Here is a 14,201-nt window from a genome sequence, read left to right on the forward strand (position 1 = left end):
GGCAGAAAGTTCGGGAATATGAGAGGAGCCACAAATTTCCTTCCACCCAGCGTTCCCCCAAGTCTCCCGATAAAAATGATACCTCACTTGTGTGGGTAGGCCTAGCGCCCTCGACAGGAAACGCCCCAAAGCGCAACGTGGACACATCCACATTTTTGGAAGAAAACAGAGGTGTTTTTTGCTAAGTGCCTACCTGTAGATTTTGGCCTCTAGCTCAGCCGGCACCTAGGGAAACCTACCAAACCTGTGCATTTCTGAAAACTAGAGACCTAGGGGAATCCAAGGAGGGGTGACTTGCGGAGCTCAGACCAGGTTCTGTTACCCAGAATCCTTGCAAACCTCAAAATTTGGCTAAAAAAACACATGTTCCTCACATTTCTGTGGCAGAAAGTTCTGGAATCTGAGAGGAGCCACAAATTTCCTTCCACCCAGCGTTCCCCCAAGTCTCCCGATAAAAATGATACCTCACTTGTGTGGGTAGGCCTAGCGCCCGCGACAGGAAACGCCCCAAAGCGCAAAGTGGACACATCCAAATTTTTGGAAGAAAACAGAGGTGTTTTTTGCGAAGTGCCTACCTGTAGATTTTGGCCTCTAGCTCAGCCGGCACCTAGGGAAACCTACCAAACCTGTGCATTTCTGAAAACTAGAGACCTAGGGGAATCCAAGGAGGGGTGACTTGCGGGGCTCGGACCAGGTTCTGTTACCCAGAATCCTTTGCAAACCTCAAAATTTGGCTAAAAAAACACATGTTCCTCACATTTCTGTGGCAGAAAGTTCGGGAATCTGAGAGGAGCCACTAATTTTCTTCCACCCAGCGTTCCCCCAAGTCTCCCGATAAAAATGATACCTCACTTGTGTGGGTAGGCCTAGCGCCCGCGACAGGAAACGCCCCAAAGCGCAACGTGGACACATCCAAATTTTTGGAAGAAAACAGAGGTGTTTTTTGGGAAGTGCCTAACTGTAGATTTTGGCCTCTAGCTCAGCCGCCACCTAGGGAAACCTACCAAACCTGTGCATTTCTGAAAACTAGAGACCTAGGGGAATCCAAGGAGGGGCGACTTGCGGGGCTCGGACCAGGTTCTGTTACCCAGAATCCTTTGCAAACCTCAAAATTTGGCTAAAAAAACACATGTTCCTCACATTTCTGTGGCAGAAAGTTCTGGAATCTGAGAGGAGCCACAAATTTCCTTCCACCCAGCGTTCCCCCAAGTCCCTCACTTGTGTGGGTAGGCCTAGCGCCCGCGACAGGAAACGCCCCAAAGCGCAACGTGGACACATCCAAATTTTTGGAAGAAAACAGAGGTGTTTTTTGCGAAGTGCCTACCTGTAGATTTTGGCCTCTAGCTCAGCTGGCACCTAGGGAAACCTACCAAACCTGTGCATTTCTGAAAACTAGAGACCTAGGGGAATCCAAGGAGGGGTGACTTGCGGGGCTCGGACCAGGTTCTGTTACCCAGAATCCTTTGCAAACCTCAAAATTTGGCTAAAAAAACACATGTTCCTCACATTTCTGTGGCAGAAAGTTCTGGAATCTGAAAGGAGCCACAAATTTCCTTCCACCCAGCGTTCCCCCAAGTCTCCCGATAAAAATGATACCTCACTTGTGTGGGTAGGCCTAGCGCCCGCGACAGGAAACGCCCCAAAGCGCAACGTGGACACATCCAAATTTTTGAAAGAAAACAGTGCCTACCTGTGGATTTTGGCCTGTGGCTCAGCCGGCACCTAGGGAAACCTACCAACCCTGTGCATTTTTGAAAACTAGAGAGCTAGGGGAATCCAAGATGGGGTGACTTGTGGGGCTCGGACCAGATTCTGTTACCCAGAATCCTTTGCAAACCTCAAAATTTGGCTAAAAAAACACATATTCCTCACATTTCTGTGGCAGAAAGTTCTGGAATCTGAGAGGAGCCACAAATTTCCTTCCACCCAGCGTTCCCCTAAGTCTCTCGATAAAAATGGTACCTCACTTCTGTGGGTAGGCCTAGCGCCCACGAAAGGAAATGGCCCAAAACACAACGTGGACACAACAAATGTTTTCACAGAAAACAGAGGTGTTTTTTGCAAAGTGCCTACCTGTGGAGTTTGACCTCTAGCTCAGCTGGCCCCGGGAGGGGGGGGGGGGCCGAAATGCCCTAAAATAAATTTGACCCCCCCAAACCCCCCCTGCCCGGGAACGACCCTTGCCTACGGGGTCGCTCCCCCTGCGTGACATTGGCGCCAAAAAACAAATCCCAGGTGCCTAGTGGTTTCTGCCCCCTTGGGGGCAGATTGACCTAAAATCGGCCAATCTGCCCCCAAGGGGGGCAGAAATGGCCTAAATACAATTTGCCCCCCAGGGGAGCGACCCTTGCCTGATGGGTCGCTCCCCATCGCTAAAAAAAACAAACAAACAAACAAAAAAACCACAACAAAAAAATTTGCCCTGGTGCCCTGAGGGTTCTGCTCCCCCTGGGGGCAGTTCGGCCTAATAATAGGCCGATCTACCCCCAGGGGGGGCAGAAATGGCCTAAAATAAATTTGACCCCCCAGCCCCCCCCCCCCCCCGGGAGCGACCCTTGCCTACGGGGTCGCTCCCCCTGCGTGACATTGGCGCCAAAAAACAAATCCCAGGTGCCTAGTGGTTTCTGCCCCCTTGGGGGCAGATTGACCTAAAATCGGCCAATCTGCCCCCAAGGGGGGCAGAAATGGCCTAAATACAATTTGCCCCCCAGGGGAGCGACCCTTGCCTGATGGGTCGCTCCCCATCTCTAAAAAAACAAACAAACACAAAAAAAACAAAAAAACAAAATTTGCCCTGGTGCCTAGAGGGTTCTGCCCCCCCGGGGGCAGTTCGGCCTAATAATAGGCCGATCTGCCCCGAGGGGGGACAGAAATGGCCTAAAATAAATGTGCCCCCCCAGCCCCCACCCCCCCCGGAGCGACCCTTGCCTACGGGGTCGCTCCCCCTGCGTGACATTGGCGCCAAAAAACAAATCCCAGGTGCCTAGTGGTTTCTGCCCCCTTGGGGGCAGATTGACCTAAAATCGGCCAATATGCCCCCAAGGGGGGCAGAAATGGCCTAAATACAATTTGCCCCCCAGGGGAGCGACCCTTGCCTGATGGGTCGCTCCCCATCTCTAAAAAAACAAACAAACAAAAAAAAACAAAAAAAAAAAATTGCCCTGGTGCCTAGAGGGTTCTGCGCCCCCCTGGGGGCAGTTCGGCCTAATAATAGGCCGATCTGCCCCCAGGGGGGGCAGAAATGGCCTAAAATAAATTTGCCCCCCCAACCATCACCCCCCCCCCCCGGGAGCGACCGTTGCCTACGGGGTCGCTCCCCCCTGCGTGACATTGGCGCCAAAAAACAAATCCCAGGTGCCTAGTGGTTTCTGCCCCCTTGGGGGCAGATTGACCCAAAATCAGCCAATCTGCCCCGAAGGGGGGCAGAAATGGCCTAAATACAATTTGCCCCCCAGGGGAGCGACCCTTGCCTGATGGGTTGCTCCCCATCTCTAAAAAAACAAACAAACAAAAAAAAACACCCCAAAAAAATTTGCCCTGGCGCCTAGAGGTTTCTGCCCCCCCCCCCTGGGGGCAGATCGGCCTAATAATAAGCTGATCTGCCCCCGGGGGGGCAGAAATGGGCTAAAATAAATTTGCCCCCCCCACCCTCACCCCGGGAGCGACCCTTGCCTACGGGGTCGCTCCCCCTGCGTGACATTGGCGCCAAAAAACAAATCCCCGGTGCCTAGTGGTTTCTGCCCCCTTGGGGGCAGATTGACCTAAAATCGGCCAATCTGCCCCCAGGGGGGCAGAAATGGTCTAAATACAATTTGCCCCCCTGGGGAGCGACCCTTGCCTGATGGGTCGCTCCCCATCTCTAAAAAAAGAAACAACAAAAAAACACAAAAAAAATATTTGCCCTGGTGCCTAGAGGTTTCTGCCCCCCCTGGGGGCAGATCGGCCTAATAATAGGCCGATCTGCCCCCAGGGGGGGCAGAAATGGCCTAAAATAAATTGCCCTCCCCCCCAGGGAGCGACCCTTGCCTAAGGGGTCGCTCCCTTTGCGTGAAATTCACGCAAAGAAAAAACTCCCTGGTGTCTAGTGGTTTCTACCCCCTTTGGGGGCAGATTGGCCTCATCAAAATAGGCCAATCTGCCCCCAAGGGGGGCAGAAATGGCCAAAATATAATTTTCCCCCAAGGGGAGCGACCCTTGCCTAAGGTGTCGCTCCCCACCAAAAAAAATTAAATGAAACAGGGGGGGCAGAAAAGGCCTTCCAGAAAAAATGCCCCCCATGGGAGCGACCCTTGCCCAAGGGGTCGCTCCCTTATGTGAATTTTAGTAAAAAAAAAAAAAATCCCTGGTGTCTAGTGGGGTTTCAAAAGCCGGATTGCAAGCAATCCGGCTTTTGAAACCCTCGGAGAGACTTCAAAGGGAAGGAAATACTTTTCCTTCCCTGTGAAGCCCCTCCGGGCCTCCCCAGTGATTGAAAGAGAAATGCTTTTGCATTCTGTGACAAATAAGCGCGCGCTCGCACGCTGACGTCACAGGGGGGTGGGGGAGTCGGGGTAGAAGGGGAAGGTCTTCCCCTTCCATCCCCGACTTGGGGGGGGGGAGGGGGGTGCACAGGGGCGCGCCAGCGCGCCCCCAAGTTCCCCTGTGCCATGGACGAGATGATCTCGTCCAAGGCACAGGGGAACTGTAGCCTTGGACGAGATCATCTCGTCCAAGGCACCGAACCGGTTAAAATACAGTCTATTTTAATAAATTGGTGTCAGGTTTCTTGAGTGTCTCCTTGATTTCTTCTTCAACTGTTTTAGTGCTATTTAAATTCTTTACACTTGTTTCTCTGTGTAAGCCTTGCTGCTCAGTGCCACAGATATCCAGGGTTGAGCTAGAGGGTTTATCCAACGAAACCTACTGTTCTAACGGGGTTGGTAAGTGTATTACACAGTGAGGTCGCACAACCATACCATACCATATAACACACCCTATTTCTTCACAGCCATGATCTTAAAATGTCATAATGATTCTCTTTTAACACAATAATGTAGGCCTAATTTAAATATTTGTCCAAATTACACAAATATTTGCATACACCAAAACCAATATCTAAGGATTTGAGTTGACCTTAAAAAATTAAGGCCCTCATTACAACCCTGGCTGTCAGTGATAAAGTGGCGGTAATGCCGCCAACAGGCTGGCAGTAACTACCGCCGAATTATGACCATGGCAGTGAGAACTCAGATAGACAACCACTTTACCACACCGACCGCCAGAGCGGAAACAACAGTCACCACAATGGTAGCCGCCTACAGCCAGGCAGAAGTCAATGTTCCACCCACCGTATTATGAGACAGGAAACCGCCTTTTCCGAGGCGGTACCAACGACATCAAAAGCCTGGCAGAAACAGAGCACAGAAGTCAAAGGACTCACCTTTGGAGACACAGGGAAGAACCACGCCACCATGGAGCCCGAGCTGCAAATATTTCCAATAATTTTCTACATCCTGCTCCACCACGAACACCAATGACGGCGATGACGAGTGTTAGCGCGTCAGAGCCTTAATAAGTAAACTTACAAAGAGACGCGTTTAGGTTGACAAACCTTTTGACCACGTTTGGGGACTTCCCAGCACAGAATATTTTCTTGCCATCACCAATCAATGAATCAATAAACAATCAATAATAACAATCGCTAATCAATAAACATAACTACTCAGTTCACGAATAAGCATACCAGTTTAGTCAAAAGTTAAGATATTTATTTCACTAAGCAACTTAGCAGTCTAATTGGTACATTTGATTCAACAAAGCAAGAACTCAGGCATTTGTCTATTTGCATAGGATAATTGTGAACGCCTTAACTAACCACGAATTAGCATTAGCATGTTGGGCCTCATGCAAAACATTTAGTAAACACAAATTTGGAAAACATCTAAGCTAAAGCCTTTATCTAAATAGCAGTTGGTACCTAGAAAGAAAAGGCAATCAGACAATCACAAATTTTGTATAGGATAGTTACCTATCCAACAGATCTGCAAACAGCGTCAGTCTTCGTCCTCAGGACATCAGTCGATTCACCATCAGCAAAGATAGGACTGGGTAAAATCTCAAGACAGCATAGTTCTGAAAAACAATTTCTTCCCTCAGATGGAGGAGAAGTTAATATCAGACAAGAATGGGGTAGAGGGTGGTTTGAAGTGACAGGACAATTTAACTCTAAAGTATGGGTTTGAAGTGTCCAGAAATTTGCAAGTGACATAAGTCTTATCGCAAAGGAAAAGGCAAATATCCCCGTCAAAGTGGAAAAAGAAAAGTGGCCTCTGTTTCCCTTGGGTTACACTGTTAAATCAAAACCGTCTAATTGTTCCCTAATTCCTCATTGGATAAAATTTGGTGCATTGTTATCTCTGTCCAATAATTCAGTAAGCACTTTACTAGAATTGTCCTCGTTTGCAGTTCCCATGTCGCAGATTGGTCCATGTTATTGACGTCTTCACGGTTGGAATGTCAGGTAGAAAATTTTACACTTTTACGCTCCAGTCAGTGTCTTCATTGTCTTCTCCTAGTACGGTTAACCTTGCACCTGTTACGAATTACACTGTTGCATCCAACAAGAATGTCGCCTTGAGCAAGTCGGTTCTCATGAGAAAGAATTTACTACGGCTACACGCATATGGCACCTGGAAAAATACAGCTTCGTGTCCTTCAGGAAAACAGCGCATTTACACATTAGGAAAAATACAATTTAATGTGAGGCCAGGCAGCTAGGCCCAAAACCATCGCTAAGCTAAGGCCCTCTAATTTAATAAAGCAAAACTCGTAACATATAACTCTAATTATTATGATATACTAATACAAATTCAAAACATTATTGCACAATAAATTCAGAATTAATAAGCTTTTCATTAGTCTTCGTATACATGGGTAGCCACTCACCGTGGGCACATTTCAAATGCGTGCATTATTTTCTATGTTAACACATTTTCTATGCAGCTTCATCACACAATATACTTGCAAGATTACATAATTAACATTAATTTTAAAAGACACACTCCAAGACGAGCACAGTGAGTACAGCCACCTAGCACACACGGGAGGGGGGGGAGGAAAAAGAGAGTGACACACACATGCAACACGCCCACCCCCACCCCCAACACCATACACACAATCAGCTGCAGTACTAAAACATATTTACCCCGTGTCCCTGAAGAATAATGCAAGGACAACAGGAATGTGCTAAAGTGAGTGTAATAATATCAACACAGTAGAAATATGAAAATGCAATGTAACTGGTATATAAATATGTACAGTTCAAGGGACACTGTCCCAGTCCTCATTGTGCCTGTGCCACATTGCCACAGGCCAAAGTCCAAGGCCCCACTTGTCACCTTCACCAACACAGAGAGAACACTGCAGTGGCATCAGTTAGAAAATAGTCAGGCACGTCAAGGGGATGGGGAATGGGGGGGCACCTCAGCCAGCAGATAGAGCAAGACCACTGATTCTGGAGGGGGCAACATGCCCTGTGCTTGGTCCTGGGGAGTGCAAGGCCACAGTCTCTCAAGTGGGTGACTTGCTACATGCTCTGGAGGGGGCAACATGCCCTGTGCTCCATCCTGGGGAGTGCAAGACCACAGCCTCTCAAGTGGGTGACTTGCCCACATGCTCTGGAGGGGGCAACATGCCCTCTGCTTGGTCCTGGGGAGTGCAAGTCCACAGTCTCTCAAGTGGGTGACTTGCCCACATGCTCTGGAGGGGGCAACATGCCCTGTGCTCTGTCCTAGGTGGGTGTTTTGCCCACTGGTTCTGGAGGGGGCATCGTGCCCTGTGCTCTTGATCCTGGGGAGGCTGGGGTTGGTGGGTGTCTTACCCACTGGTTCTGGAGGGGGCATTGTGCCCTGTGCTCTTGATCCTGGGGAGTGCAAGGTCACAGTCTCACAGGTGGGTGTCATACCCACTGGAATTGCAGGGGCCAGGCCGCACAGCAGCCCATGGATTCAGGACTACATACCGTCCGCCGGCAGTGATGGCTGCTCAGTGGTGGTGGTGGTGCTGCTGCTGGTGGTGGTGGGGACTAGGGGGAGCTCCAGCCCATCCCCTGATGCGTCAGATGGCTGCCCACTGGTGGTGGTGGTGCTGCTGCTGCTGGTGGTGAGGGGAAGCTCCAGCCCATCCCCTGCAGCCCTGGATGGCTGCTCAGTGGTGGTAGTGGTTCTGCTGCTGCTGGTGGTGGTGGGGGAGAAAGCTCCAGCCCATCCCCTGCAGCCTCAGATGGCTTTCCACAGGTGATGGTGGTGTTACTGCTGCTGGTGGTGGTGGTGGTGGGGAGGGAACTCCAGCCCATCCCCTGCAGACTCGGATGGCTGCTCACCGGTGGTGGTGGTGGTGGTGCTGCTGCTGGTGGTGGCAGAGGTGCTTGCCTGGGTTTTTGCAACCCTGGCCAGACGTGAAAGAGAGGGGGGTGCGGGTAGGGAAGAGGTCAATGGTGGAGATGAAAAACGTCTTAGGGACATTGGGGCAAGGAGAGGGAGAAGGTTTGGGAGTGGAGGAAGAGGGAGTGGTTCTAGGAGGTGTCTGTCTGCTGTGCTTGGGAGCAGGTGCAGGGGCTGGATGCTGTTGTGAGGTGGATGGCTGTTGGGTGTCTGAGTGCTTGCGTTTGTGTACCTTGAGAGGGGGGGTGACAGACACAGTGGGAGAGGACACAGGGGACTTGTGCATGGCTGTTGTGGAGGTGTCTGCCAGTGAGGTGTGTGTTCTACTAGGGGTGGTGGTGATGCTGGTAGTGGATAAGGATGTAGTGCATGCAGGTGTCAACAATTGGCACAGTGGAGGACAGGCACATTATCCTCACCTATAGACTTGACAGGGCCACAATCACAGAGCTGTGAGCCCAACTGGAGCCTGACCTGATATCTGCTATCCGTCACCCCACTGGGATCCCCGCTCTTGTGCAAGTCCTATCTGTGCTCCATTTCTGGGAAACTGGTTCTTTCCAAGTGACAGTGGGCTTGGCAGCAGGAATGTCACAGCCAATGTTATCAATTGTGCTGACAAGAGTGTTGTCTGCAATGATTAAACACATGTGCAGCTACATGGTTTTCCCCAAAGTGGAGGATTTGGCCACAGTGAAGGCTGACTTCTATGCAATGGGACATATCCCCAACATAATTGGGGCGATTTATGGAACTCATATTGCATTTGTCCCACCCAAAACAAGCAGGTGTTCAGAACCCGTAAGAGTTTCTACTCCATGAATGTACAGATGGTGTGCTTGGCGGACCAGTGCATCTCCCATGTCAATGATAAGTATCCAGGGTCGGTGCATGATGCCTTTGTCCTGAGGAATGGCAGCATCCCAAATGTGATGGCCCAACTACAGAGGCACCGGGTGTAGCTAATAGGTGAGCCCTGGTTCCCACCCAGTAGATGTTGGTGTATGGGTATGGTGTTGGCCATATATGATAGTGTGTGCCTAAATGTTGTCCCTCGATATTTGCAGGTGACTTAGGTTACCCCAACCTATCATGGCTACAGACCCCTGTGAGGAATGCCAGGACAAGGGCAGAAGAAAGTTACAATGAGGCACGTGGGCAAACAAGAAGGATAATCAAACGGACCTTTGGCCTCCTGAAGGCCAGGTTCAGATGCCTCCATCTAACTGGGGGTTCCCTTTGCTACTCACCCAAGAAGGTCTGCCAGATAATCGTGGCATGCTGCATGTTGCACAACCTTGCCTTGAGACGCCATGTGCCTTTTTTGCAGGAGGAGGAGGCCGGAGATGGCCGTGTGGCAGCAGTGGACCCTGTGGACAGTGAGGATGAGGAGGCAGAGGATGAGGACAACAGAACAGCAGTGATACAACAATACTTCCAATGACACACAGGTAAGACAGTGTTACTTCACATTTCACTGTCATTATTTAGATTATCTTTGGCACTGGCATGCTGTTATTTCCCACTTCTATGCCCACTCACTGTACCCTTTGGCAATTCATTTTGCAGATGTTGGTGCCCCACTATCGCTCCTGGTGTGATCACTGCAGCCAACTACAGGTCTTTCCTATGTGAACATTACTGTACAGTTGAATTGCAATGTTTCAACCTGGTTAAACGAATTCATACTTAAAACATTTGACATACTCCATACTTGTATTTTTTCGAAGGGTGTTTATTGAAGTGCTAACAAGAAGAGGGGCAAGTGCATTGGGATGGGGTGATGATGGAGGAAAGTCCAGGGTATTGTTCCAGTCTATTTGGTGCACAGGTGCATTGTCCAAGGGGATATAGGAAGGGGAGCAATGGCAGTTCAAAGTGGACAGGTTGACAGAGTGGGACACAAGGGTGACAATCAGGAGAGTCTCATTTCCTGGCGGGGGTCTTGGCAATAGTCTCTGGCTTCTGCCTGGATCGCAGGGAATGTTTGCAGGGTGGTTCACCTTCTGCAGGGGGAGGGGGGCTGGTGGCCTGTTGGTCCTGTGGTGGGGCCTCCTGTCCACTAGTGGCCGCGGGGGTGCAAGGCAATTCAGATGTCTGGCTAGTGGCAGGGGCCCGCTGTTGTGAGGCTGCCTCCCTCATAATGTTGGCCACGTCTGCCAGCACCCCTGCTATGGAGACCAGGGTGGTGTTGATGGCCTGCAAGTCCTCCCTGATCCCCTGGTACTGTCCCTCCTGCAGCCGCCTGTTCTCCTGCACATTGTCCAGGATCTGGCCCAGTGTATTCTGGGAATGTTGTTAGGTTCCCAGGATCTCTGCAGGTGCCTCCTGGAGAGTCGGTTCCCTGGTCCTGTTCTGCCCCTGGCGCACAGCAGTCCTCCCATTTTCCCTGTTGTCCTGTGCCTCTGTCCCCTGAACTGTGTGCCCACTGCCACTGACCCCAGGTCCCTGATTGTCTTGGGTATGAGGTGTGCTCTGGAGTCCCTGTAGTGGTGGACACACTGCTGATTGACGTGTCCTGGGGACAGAAGTATGGGTATGCTGGGTGGGTGCTGTGGTGGTGTTTCCAGGTGGGGGAGGCTCTGTGCTGGTGTGTGACTGTGCCTGGGTAACCGACTGTCCAAAGGTCCCTGATGGGCCAGGTTGGTCACCCAGATCCAGGCGACCAGAGTTGCTGTCATCACTGTGGGCCTCTTCAGTAGGGGGACTGGATATTGCTGGACCTCTTCTCCACTGACATTGGCTGGGATACCTGTGGGGATATAAATGCTGTGTCATTGTTTGTGTGTGAGACATATTGTGCATAGATGGGTTGCCCTCTTTGTTTGTATTTGCCCTGGCAGCTTTCACTTGTGTACATTGGTGTATGGTGGGATGATTAGTTCTCTATAGTGTGCATGCTGTAGTGATGAGTGTCCATGCAGGGCTGTGAGTGGTGTCCATGCATTGGTATGGCATGCAGGGCACTGGGATGAGTGAGATGTGATGGTGGGGGGTGTCAGAGGTGGTGGAGTAATGAGAGTGAGGGTGAGGGTGGGGGAATGTGATGGCATGCAGGTAGGGGGTTAGTAGTAGTATAGAGTTGACTTACAAGAGTCCAGTCCTCCTCCTACTCTGGCCAGGCCCTCAGGATGCATGATGTCCGAGACTTGCTCCTCCCATGTTGTTAGTTGTGGGGGAGGAGGTGGGGGTCCACCACCAGTCCTCTGTACAGCGAGTTGATGTTTTGCTGCAATGGAACGCTCCTTCCCCCGTAGGTTGTTCCACCTCTTCCTGATGTCATCCCTTGTTTTGGGGTGCTGTCCCACGGTGTTGACCCTGTCCACAATCCTCCGCCATAGCTCCATCTTCCTAGCAATGGATATCTGCTGCACCTGTGCTCCAAGTAGCTGTAGATCTACCCTGATGATTTCCTCCACCATGACCCTTAGCTCCTCCTCTGAAAATCTGGGGTGTCTTTGTGGTGCCATGGGTGTTGTGTGAGTTGTCCAATGTTGTGATTTTTTGTATGTGTGTGTGTATTTTGAGCCCGGTGGTGTGTACCGCCAATGGTTTACTGCCATTGAATGTCCGCCATGGTGATTCGTGGGTCATAATGTGGTGGGTGTTGTTCTGTTGGCATAACGGTGTGGGTTTTGATACTGCCAGTTTATCACTGACCTTTGGTGTGGCGGAATTGTGTTTGTGGCTGAATAGTGATGGATTGGTGTGTGTGTGTCATAATATGGTGAACAGATATCTGCCGCCGCCGCAGTAAGTTGGCAAGGCAGTAAGAGGGATTTACCAACAATGTCATAATGAGGGCCTAAGTCTCTTTTAGATTATAAATTCCATATTTCAGGAACAATGGGCACAAGCATAAATGATGTAAAAGAGTGAGCCACAGAGAGCGCTCATAGCAAATCAATATTTTTATAAACACTGTTCATAAACATTTTCTAATTTTCTAAAATATGAATTTCTGTATGTTTGTGTCCAACGGCACACCAACAAATATGTTTTTATCTTTGCACAAAAACATCAAACCATATTAAAGACCATTCTGGCTGATTCCCCAATTCCCCTTCAAAGTAACAGTTTTATCCCATAGGTTGGGACATTCATGTATGTACCGCAGGCTTTTTTTTAGTCCTAAATATTCTCTGGTATGGAATACTGATTTTGCAAGTACCAAGAGTCTGCCTCTTTACTTCTAGCTGTAGATTGTAACTTCCACACCATCATTCTTGCCACATTACATACATCTCGTGCGATATTTTCATCTTCAATTATTTTTTTCAAGTCTCAAGCAAAGAAAAATAGAAAATGTTTACTCATAAGATCTCATCGCAGCAAGGCGGTGTACTGATAGCACAGTAGCTGTGGCTTGCATTAATCTGTCAATTTTATATATCAAATTTAAACCTGCACTTAATAAAGTCTACTATCCAATACTAATACAATATCATATGTGGAATGTATAGCTAATGTAAAAATGTAATAACCACGAATAAAGGTGCAGGAGGCAGGACTGTCAATTGGAGATCTCCCACAAAGGTGAATCATTTGAAATTCTACTAATAGCTTGTACAAGGTGGCCATCAAGTTATTTTGGCAAGAATTATAATACCCTTGAGGGACTCTATAAATGTCCAGCATTAAATTGTCTTGTTTTACCAAGTCCAATTTTAAGTTAAACCCTCATGTCTCAAAATCACACAATTAGCATGCATGTACACTGATTTAAATAGTTATGTCACGTTTTAACTATTTCAGATCTTGAACAAACACACTTAGATCCCATTTGTCTCATAAATCAAACATAACCGTGAAATCTCGCCCACATTTCATGTTCATCTGTAAATAATTGTCTTTTACCTTATCTCAATTGATGAGCTAACCCTCAGAGGATAGTCTGCCATCACCCATTTTTTTCAAGTAGCAATGTTTCATGTAACACAACTACTTGACTACTTTTTTTAAAAGCTAAAAATTCATTTTTGAGAGAAGGTACTGGAGACGAAGGACGTTCCTTGGCTGGACTGGACATTGATATTAATCCTAAATGGGGTGTTTATCCCTAAAATCTGAGACACAATCAATTTTTCTAGGAAGAATCTCTCCACCTACCAGATTGTCTCTCAATAGCATTACTATTGCCTGTACCTGAATATTTGAAAATTTCACATGAATCCAATTTCTATCTTAATTCTGAATTCTATTATCTAAAGAATAGTTTACAGAAACATTGGTAATTTGGCCATTTGTTAGCCCTTGATGTCTTGGGTTTTGGTGTATTGGTCTACAACATCCAACTACCTCCTCATCCTTTAAAAACGTATAGACCTACCTCCCCTCGTTTGTCTCTAACCTCCAGTATTGTACACACTATAATCTAGGGATTTAATAACACTTTAGCTGCTTTCCTTCCTTCCTTGCTTAGCTTTCACAAATCCAACATATTTTGTGGCCATTGTAATTATTTATTTCAGGGAAGGAACATGATCAAATGGGAACAAAACAGGCTGTGTTTCAACTGAACGATTCACAGAATTGGGCAGTTTGCAACAAGAAAAACCATTTTGATATGTACAAACACTATTGTGCGATTTGGTGATCTATTTACCGAATTGCAAACTAGATTTGTAGGTCGCTATTTGGAAGGGGTGTGCTGAGGTTGTCCCTTCCAAATTGCGAGTCGCAGGGGTATGTATGATTGTTTTGTGACCGCAACTGGGGTCGCAAAACAACTGCAGTTACCACCAATTTAAAATTGGTGGTAACCCATTCGCAAACGGGAAG

Source organism: Pleurodeles waltl, chromosome 5 (genome assembly GCF_031143425.1).
Source record: "Pleurodeles waltl isolate 20211129_DDA chromosome 5, aPleWal1.hap1.20221129, whole genome shotgun sequence".
Lineage (NCBI taxonomy): Eukaryota > Metazoa > Chordata > Amphibia > Caudata > Salamandridae > Pleurodeles > Pleurodeles waltl.